Source organism: Saccopteryx leptura, chromosome 8 (genome assembly GCF_036850995.1).
Source record: "Saccopteryx leptura isolate mSacLep1 chromosome 8, mSacLep1_pri_phased_curated, whole genome shotgun sequence".
In the NCBI taxonomy this organism is placed as follows: Eukaryota; Metazoa; Chordata; class Mammalia; order Chiroptera; family Emballonuridae; genus Saccopteryx; species Saccopteryx leptura.
This window is the reverse complement of record NC_089510.1, coordinates 67,503,767-67,514,221: the sequence shown is the minus strand read 5'-3', so window position 1 is coordinate 67,514,221 and position 10,455 is coordinate 67,503,767.

The following is a 10,455-nucleotide window of genomic DNA, read 5'->3' as shown; positions in this document are numbered from 1 at the left end:
TTATTCTTGGGAGGCAAGGATGGTACAATATTCACAAATCAATCAATGTGATTCATCACATAAACAAAAGGAAGGAGAAAAACTACATGATAATTTAAATAGATGCAGAAAAAGCATTTGATAAAATCCAGCACCATTCATGATCAAAACTCTCAGCAAAGTGGGAATACAGGGAACATACCTCAACATGATAAAGGCCATCTATGACAAGCCCACAGCCAATATCATACTCAATGGGCAAAAATTAAAAGCAATCCCCTTAAGATCAGGAACAAGGCAGGGGTGCCCCCTTTCACCACTCTTATTCAACATAGTTCTGGAAGTCCTAGCCACAGCAATCAGACAAGAAAAAGAAATAAAAGGCATCCAAATTGGAAAAGAAGAAGTAAAATTATCATTATTTGCAGATGATATGATATTGTATATAGAAAACCCTAAAGTCTCAGTCAAAAAACTACTAGACCTGATAAATGAATTCAGCAAGTGGCAGGATATAAAATTAATACTCAGAAATCAGAGGCATTTTTATACACTAACAATGAACTGTCAGAAAGAGAAATGAAAAAATCAATCCCCTTTATCATTACAACCAAAAAAATAAAGTACCTAGGAATAAATCTAACCAGGGAGATTAAAGACTTGTACTCAAAAAATTATAAAACAATGATAAAAGTAATCAGGGAAGATACAAACAAGTGGAAGCATATACCGTACTCATGGTTAGGAAGAATAAACATCATTAAAATGTCTATATTACCCAAAGCAATTTATAAATTCAATGCAATACAAATTAAAATACCAATGGCTTACTTCAAAGATATAGAACACATATTTCAAAACTTTGTATGGAACCAAAAGAGAACACGAATAGCCTCAGCAATCTTGAAAAGGAAGAGTAAAGTGGGAGGTATCACACTTCCGGATATCAAGTTATATTATAAGGCCATTGTACTCAAAACAGCCTGGTACTGGCATAAGAACAGGCATATACATCAATGGAACAGAACTGAGAACCCAGAAATAAACCCACACTTTTATGGACAACTGATATTTGACAAAGGAGGTAAGAGCATATATTGGAGTAAAGACAGCCTCTTCAACAAATGGTGTTGGGAAAATTGGACAGCTACCTGCAAAAAAATGAAACTAGACCACCAACTTACACCATTCACAAAAATCAACTCAAAATGGATAAAAGACTTAAATGTAAGCTGTGAAACCATAAGCATCTTAGAAGAAAACATAGGCAGTAAGCTCTCTGACACCTCTCGCAGCAATTTATTTCCTGATTTGTCTCCACAGGCAAGTGAAATAAAAGACAGGATAAACAAATGGGACTATATCAAACTAAAAAGCTTCTGCACAGCTAAAGACAATAAGAACAGAATAAAAAGACAAACTACACAATGGGAGAATATATTTGACAATGCTTCTGATAAGGGGTTAATAACCAAAATTTATAAAGAACTTGTAAAACTTAATACCAGGAAGACAAACAATCCAATCCAAAAATGGGCAAAAAAAAAAATGAATAGATACTTCTCCAAAGAGGACATACAGATGGCCAATAGGCATATGAAAAAATGCTCAACATCACTAATCATTAGAGAAATGCAAATTAAAACCACAATGAGATATCACCTCACACCAGCCAGAATGGCACTCATCAACAAAACAACACAGAATAAGTGCTGGTGAGGATGTGGAGAAAAGGGAACCTTCCTGCACTGCTGGTGGGAATGCAGACTGGTGCAGCCACTGTGGAAAACAGTATGGAGATTCCTCAAGAAATTAAAAATTAAACTTCCTTTTGACCCAGTTATACCACTGTTAGGAATATACCCCAAGAACACCATAGCACTGTTTGAAAAGAAGAAATGCACCCTCATGTTTATGGCAGCATTGTTCACAATAGCGAAGATCTGGAAACAGCCCAAGTGTCCATCAGTGGACAAGTGGATTAAAAAGCTTTGGTACATATATACTATGGAATGCTACTCAGCCATAAGAAATGATGACATCGGATCATTTACAACATGGATGGGCCTTGATAACATTATACTGAGCGAAATAAGTAAATCAGAAAAAACTAAGAACTATATGATTCCATACATAGGTGGGACATAAAAATGAGACTCAGAGACATGGACAAGAGTGTAGGGGTTACAGGATGGGGGGGAGGAGAGGGAGGGGGTTGGGGGAAGGGAGAGGCACAAAGAAAACCAGTTAGAAGGTGTTGGAGGACAACTGGACTTTGGGTGATGGGAATTGTTGGGCAGATAAAATGTATTATGCTCACTTTGTAAAAGATAATGCTGCTCACGTGGAGGCTGTTGCCCAGGTGATATTAATGTGTGTTGGGGGCAGGCAGGATCGTTGTAGCCTGGGGCTTGGTTTTGGGATTAAGCCTTTCCCACCCTTTTTGATGTGAGGTGGTACAATCCAATCATGCCTCAGAGAAGTGATTTTGTATTAGAGACTTCCCTATTTTGTATATTGGATTAAGGGTTTGGATTTCTACACTATAAAATGGGGACGGAGCGGGAGCTTGCTCTCTTGGTTCCTGGGATGATTAGCATGAGAGAGCAGAGGGAGCAGAGCAGAGAGCAGAAAGAGGCCATGTGGCCAGGAGAAGCAGCCAAGATGGCGGAGTGCTGAGTGAGATGCCAGTTTGTGCAGAGTTTGTATCTGGGATAAGGAAGGAGTTGGGGAACTGAGGAGAATAAGGCTGGTGAGCTAGAAACCTTTGATTCTAGGAAACTCGGATAAGTCAGTGGCTCTGTGAACACTGAATGTGAGTGGGTTTTGGAGCCCAGTGTGTGTTTTTACTTGCCCGCCGGGTGCAAGCTAGAAATAAAGACTATGGCCCACCAGTCTGTGGCTCCGTTGTTTCTTTACCGACTGTCCGAATCCAATGCGAACCTGCATGGGCCGGGCTGCTGTGATGGTGGCCCTGGCCGTGGCTTCTGGCTTTACAGGAATGCAGCATAATCAAATGTCAAAATTACCTAGAGATGTTTTCTCTGAACATATGTACCCTGATTTATCAATGTCACCCCATTAAAATTAATAAAAAAAATTAAAAAAAGAAGAAGAAAGGTGTCTTGTGGATTGTAGTTTTTGGCTGTGCCCAAGAATTCCTGCCATCTTTTTCTGATAGCCTGCCCTAATGATTCAGATTTGCTTAGGCAATTTTTACAATCATGTGATCCTAATCCTTGCAATAAATTTCTTAATATATAGCTCCTACTCGTTACATTTCTTTGGTTTAATTCTGACTTACATATCCTTGTTATGCCTTTTAAAAAAAGATTGACTTACTTATTTGTAAATCTTTATCCTCTAAATAAATTGTAGCAATGATTATTGAGTTCCTAAAAAAACGCATGTGAAATTTTGATCTTTGATTTCATTAAGTTTGTTGGTTAACTTGAAGGATTGATATTGGGCAAATGAGTTTGTAAAATTTGTATTTTTTTAGTTTGTTCACTTTTAATGTCAAAAAAGGGCACTGGGCAGTGCCAGGTATGTGATCTGTGAAATTGCAAATTACCTTCCTGCTTGGGTGGAGCCATTGTCTTGCTAATATGTGCTGGAGAGGAGAGAAGCCATTTTTGCAGAGTGAGAGCAGAGAGAAGGCAGAGTGCTGAAGGAGAAGCTGGGGAACCAGAAGTGAGGGGCTTTGGGACTGGTGAGACTTTGATTCTAGAAGAAGCCAGAGAAGATTCTCCTGGTTGTGGAACTGGATAATGTATCAGTAGCTTTGTGAGCTCTGAACGAAGAGGGAAGTGTTTTTTCCCTTTGTGTTGCTCATCAGCCTATGCGAGTCTTGAATAAAGGGATGGTCCAACATTTTTTGGCTGCACTGTTTCTTTAGCGTCTGTCCGAATCTATTTTTATTTTATTTTAATTTATTTATTTAGTGACAGAGACAGAGAGAGACAGATAGGGACAACAGACAGGAAGGGAGAGAGATGAGAGGGATCAATTCTTCATTGCAGCACCTTAGTTATTCATTGATTGCTTTCTCATATGTGCCTTGACCGGGGGCTACAGCAGACCCGAGTGACTCCTTTCTCAAACCAGATGAGCCCTCACTCAAGCTGACAACCTCTGAGTTTCAAACCTGGGTCCTCCACATCCCAGTCTGACGCCCTATCCACTGCGCCACCGCCTGGTCAGGCTACCGTCTGTCCGAATCCAGTGGGAATCTGTACCTGCATGGCCACGATGGCAGTGGCTACTGGCCATACAATTGACATCTTTCTAATATTGCCATTTATTTCAAGAATATGGCTATGCATTTATTCATGTCAACTTCTACATCGTCATAAAAGTTTTTTTCACAAAACATCTTATATAGTCTTTATTAATGCCCAAATACTTTACGTATTTTTGGTTATTATGAATAATATTTTGTTTTAAATTATATTTTAGTTGGTTATTGATGGTGTAAGAAATACTATTGGTTTTTGTATATTGATTTTATTTGCAGAGAACTTATTGAACTTATTCTAATAGTTTATATCAAAATTCTATTGCTATTTCTAGATAGGTGATAAAGTCACTTGAAAATAACGATAGTTTTATCTCTTCCTTTTCAATTGTTTTACCGCTTAGTTTTTGTTATTACTTGATATAAGGTAGAAGGAGGAATCTAAAGATTTAAAGAAATGGGAACATTGTGGTGGATTTCTGTACCAGTGTCCTGAAAGAACCAGGAGATACTTCTCTCACTAAAGCACTGAGAAATACTTTTTTGAAATGACCACTAACTTTAAAAAATAGATGTAGCCTGACCAGGCAGTGGCGCAGTGGATAGAACATTGGGCTGGGATGTGGAAGGACCCAGGTTCGAGACCCCGAGGTCTCCAGCTTGAGGGCAGGCTCATCTGGCTTGAGCAAAAAGCTCACCAGCTTGGACCAAGGGTCGCTCGCTCTAGCAAGGGGTTACTCATCTGCTGAAGGCCCGCGGTCAAGGCACATATGAGAAAGCAATCAATGAACAACTGAGAAGTTGCAATGCACAACAAAAAACTAATGATTGATGCTTCTCATCTCTCCGTTACTGTCTGTCTGTCCCTGTCTGTCCCTCTCTCTGACTCTCTCTGTCTCTGTAAAAAAAAAAAAAAAAAAAAAAAAGATGTATACTGTTCTTTGTCAGTAGAAAGCTCCTGTGGATAATATGCAGTAAAGGATGACCCCATATTCTTAATTTGAACCAATTAAACAAATGCCAACTAGTCAAGGTATTCCTGGAATTGTTGTAGTTGTTCTGGAAGTGCTGGCCACCTGCAGGACTCAGAATCACCCCATTAACATTTAAATGAGATTAAATAATTTCCACCAGGTGGTGCCATACCTCAGCCAGAACAGATGTGCTTGGAAAGCACTGGATCTGGAACAATGGATCTGTACTAGTTTGTCTCACCACAAGCATTTTATTAGCTTCTCAATAATAAGTTCCTGCATTTTTGGCAACTGATGTTTTGTACTTGACTCACTGTGTTTTATTGGAGTTTTACCATAGAAATGTCTTGTATTTAGTAAGTGGCATAATTCCTGTATTGTCTTTCTGATTTACAGAGTAAGTCATTATTGGCGGGAAAGCCTAGTGGAAGCCCTTGGAATTCTTTCTTATCAACATAGTGAAATTTTGCAGAACCACAGACATTAGTGCCAATATCAAAGACTTCTGTGACACAAAAATGGTGATTTCTATCTTAGACCCATTTAACTCATAAGTTTGACAGTGCAAAAGGCAAATAAATGAATGTTAGAGAATGACGATGGATTATTTTAAAGTTAATTAGGTGATGACCCCAATTAAATTTGCTATTCCACATAAGGTCTTTTGGGGGGACAAATAAACATAAGTCCTGAAAACTGGTATCTATCTATTGATCGAAAATTATATTTATTCTTGATTCCTGCAAACTGAGAACATCCTTTTCCTAGAAGGGGCAGCAGCACAACTTCATGTTTGCTATCAAAGTTAGGTAAACTCTCTGGCTTTGTGCTACAGGAGCCTTTATTGCTCCATCCCTGCACAAGCTGTTTCACACTAGTCCACTATGTTGATGACATTAGGTGCAATGACTGATGACATTAGGATACAATGACCTATAGAACTGGAAACGATTACCCTAGATTCCTTTGTAAAAAAATAAGTTATGCCAGAGGTTGGAAGAAGAATCTTATAAAATTATCATGTCATCTCAGTGACATTTCTGGGGACCAGCTGGTTTCTCTCCAAATGGAAAAGCCAATGGTTGTACCACTAAAAGAGGGACATAGTTCTTGGTGGGCTGTTGACCAATGCTGCCAGATATGGTGGTAAAAGTTTATGAAAAACTATGATAATCTTACATAGGCCAATGTAATTCTAAGATGTAATTTATAATTTTCTTAAGTATTTAAGTCTTAGAATAAAGGTTTGATCAGCTGAGGTGTTGCTGGCTATACTCAAAGATAATAATGGGTAATTGAGAAGGCATGTTATAAGTACCAACTATGGCCTTGGATTCAGTTACACAAATGAGGATTTTAATATCTACTGTCATTTTCATGTATATATCTGTATATTCTGAACTGATTTGTCTCTCTGTTCTCCCTTTCCCTCAATATTTTATACAGAAAAAAAATGCTTGTTAATTTTATAATTTAAAGTACAGTGGACAAATTTTCAAGATGAAATCTAGGAGAATTAAAAGACAGATGAGGCCCTGGTGGGATGGCTCAGTGGTAGAGCGTCAGCCTGGCGTGCAGGAGTCCCGGGTTCGATTCCTGGCCAGGGCACACAGGAGAAGCGCCCATCTGCTTCTCCACCCCTCCCAATCTCCTTCCTCTCTGTCTCTCTCTTTCCCTCCTGCAGCCAAGGCTCCATTGGAGCAAAGTTGGCCCAAGCACTGGGGATGGTTCTGTGGCCTCTGCCTCAGGCGCTAGAGTGGCTCTGGTTGCAATAGAGCAACGCCCCAGATGGGCGGAGCATCGCCCCCTGGTGGGCATGCCAGGCGCATGCGGTAGTCTGTCTGACTGCCTCACCGTTTCCTACTTCAGAAAAATACAAAAAAAAAAAAAAAAAAAAGACAGATGAGTATCATCTTGGGTGCAATAATTGAGATATTTGTTTAACCACTTTTAAGAAGGGTTAAAGATATAAGAGGTAGTTGCATTATGTTAGATGTTATTGTTTTGAAAGTAGTGTAAGTGTGGGAGGAAATGTATATGTTGATTTGGGGGAGAAAAAAAGGGCTGACTGTGGTGGAAATTTGTCTTTTTTTATATATTTTTTTATTTTATTTATTCATTTTTAGAGAGGAGAGAGAGACAGAGAGAGAGAGAGAGAGGAGAGAGAGACAGAAAGAGAGAAGGGGGAAGGAGCTGGAAGCATCAACTCCCATATGTGCCTTGACCAGGCAAGCAAGGGTTTCGAACCGGCGACCTCAGCATTCCAGGTCGACACTTTATCCACTGCACCACCACAGGTCAGGCGAAATTTGTCTCTCTTATGGTCACTTAGCACCTTTATTTCTTTCCTATGTTTGGGGGAATCTGCACAATGCGGCAGAGTCTGATTCTATTATAGAAGTCATGGATCCCATATACTTGATTTCTCCACAGCTAGGTATTACCCTAGTCTTGGAATCGAAAGTTAGTGATGTGAAGGAACCAGTATGGCAGAGAATACATTCTGGCAATGGTAGAGACCACAACAGAAGCTACATACAGTTATCAGAGGCAGCATGGCAGCAGTTCTAATATTGCTGGTCCATAATCAGAATCAGTAATGTTGGTGGTTATAAGCTGTGATAGCTGTGCTCAGTGGCAGCAGCCATGGTATCTTGGCCAGATGAGTTCTATGAGATAAGCCCTGGCTGCTCAGCATTTCTGAAGAGTCTGAGATTGTCCTATTTGCAAATAAGAATTCTGATGAATCAAATTTTGAATACACTAACATGCTTTTATTGTCATATTTACTTTTATTTTTGTTCATCTTCATTTTTCTCAAGAGATACCAAATTGTTCATAAAGAATTATTTTGGGCTCTGGCTGGTTGGCTCAGTGGTAGAGCATCGGCCTGGTGTGCAGGAGTCTCAGGTTCAATTCCTGGCCAGAGCACACAGGAGAAGCGCCCATCTGCTTCTCCACCCCTCCCCCTCTCCTTCTTCTCTGTCTCTCTCTTCCCCTCCCGCAGCCGAGGCTCCATTGGAGCAAGGTTGGCCCGGGTGCTGAGGATGGCTCTATGGCCTCTGCCTCAGGCGCTAGAATGACTCTGGTTGCAACAGAGCAATGCCCTGGATGGGCAGAGCATCGCCCCCTGGTGGGCATGCCGGGTGGATCCCGGTCGGGCGCATGCGGGAGTCTATCTGACTGCCTCCCCGTTTCCAACTTCAGAAAAATAAAAAAAAAGAAATTATTTTGATGGTGTAAAGAAAAAATGCATTAGAAATAAGAGACCAAATATGGTAAATGTGGTACCCTCAGAGTAGTGATAGTATGAGAAAAATGTTCCTAGTTCTTTACACTTAAGAGAATTTTACAAATTTTCCTCATGGGAATGCATCATTTGATATACAAGAAAAATCAATTAAAATATGAGAAACAAAAACAAAAGCAATGAGCTTCATATAAACATTTTTATACTTAAAACAGCCATGGGCTTGAAAAATTTCCCTTACTAAGAATGTCTTTTTCACCAAGTTCAACAATCCAAACTCCAATCTATGCTAGAATACCTGGCCTTTCTTAAGCATTTCCCTTGATTTTGATTCTTTATCCAGCTTTGCTCCAAGTGACAAGTGATCTTTCCCTTTCAGAACACCAAAGATTTAGCTTAAATGTTACTAAAATAATATTAAGAAATTATTGGACAGCTACCATGTTCTGACTTGCCCTGGTAGGGATTTGTCTAGTTAAAAAGCCAAAGTTTTATGTTTCCATTCAGAGTATAAATGTTTATAGGTTGCTACCTGCCCATTTTAGCTTTTCCTGTTTGGTCACTTCTTGTTTCTCCTATAGAGTATTTTGAAAGCAAACTTTTAAATGAAATATAAACATAGAGAAAACTGCACAGATATTAACTGTACAGCTTGATAAATTTTCAAAAAATGAACTCACATGTGAGATCAACAACCAGATTAAGAAATAGAACATTACAGACCTATAGTAGCCCCTACAGAAGCCCCCTTAAGCTCCTTCCAATCGCTACCCTGAAAAGTAACCACTATTCTGATGTTTCTCACCACAGATTAGTTCAGGGGTTGGGAACCTTTTTGGCTGAGAGAACCATGAACGCCACATATTTTAAAATGTAATTCCATGAGAGCCATACAACGACCCATGTACGTTAAGCATTGTCCAATAAAAATTTGGTGTTGTCCGGAGGACAGCTGTGATTGGCTCCAGCCACCCACAACCATGAACATGAGCGGTAGGAAATGAATGATTGTAATACATGAGAATGTTTTATATTCTTAACATTATAATTTTTTTTTATTAAAGATTTGTCTGGGAGCCAGATGCAGCTATCAAAAGAGCCACATCTGGCTCGTGAGTCATAGGTTCCTGACTCCTGGATTAGTTTTTACTGCTTTTCAATGTTATATTGACTAGAAACTGAATCATATGTTAGATTTTCCTTTATTCTTTGCTCAATGTTTTATTTGTGAGATTTTTCCAAGTTGTTGCATGTTGCAATGGTTCATTCATTCTTGTTGCTGTGTGGTGTGTCATTGTATGAATATGCCACTTTTATCCATTCTACTCTTGATGGTCATTTGGGTTGTTTCCTACTTTGGGTTACCATTAACAGTGCTTCTATGTCCTCATAGGTTTTTTTAAAAAAAATTGATTTGAGAGAGAGAGTGAGGAAGGGAGAGAGAGAGAGAAAGAATAAAATGTCAATTTGTTGTTCCACTTATTTATGCATTCATTAGTTGATTCTTGTATGTGCCTTGACTGGGGATCGAACCCACAACCTTGCCATATTGGGATGACACTCTTAACTAACTGAGCTACCCAGACAGGGCTTTTTCTCATAGGTTTTTTTTTTTTTTTATAAATAAATTTTTATTTTAATAGGGTGACATCAATAAATCAGGGTACATACATTCAAAGAAAACATTTCCAGGTTATCTTGTCTTTTAGTTATGTTGCATACCCATCACCCGAAGAGAGATCGTCCTCCGCCACCCTCCATCCAGTTCTCTCTGTACCCCTCCCCCTCCCCCCTCCCTCCTTCCCTCCCCCCACCCCCCATAGCCACCACACTCCTGTTCATGCCTCTTAGTCTCGCTTTTATGTCCCACCAATGTATGAAATCCTGCAGTGCCTGTTTTTTTCTGATTCGCTTATTTCACCCCGCACAATGCTACCAAGACTCCACCATTCCGCTATAAGTGATCCGATGTCACCATTTCTCCTAGCTGAATAGTATACCATGGTGTATATGTG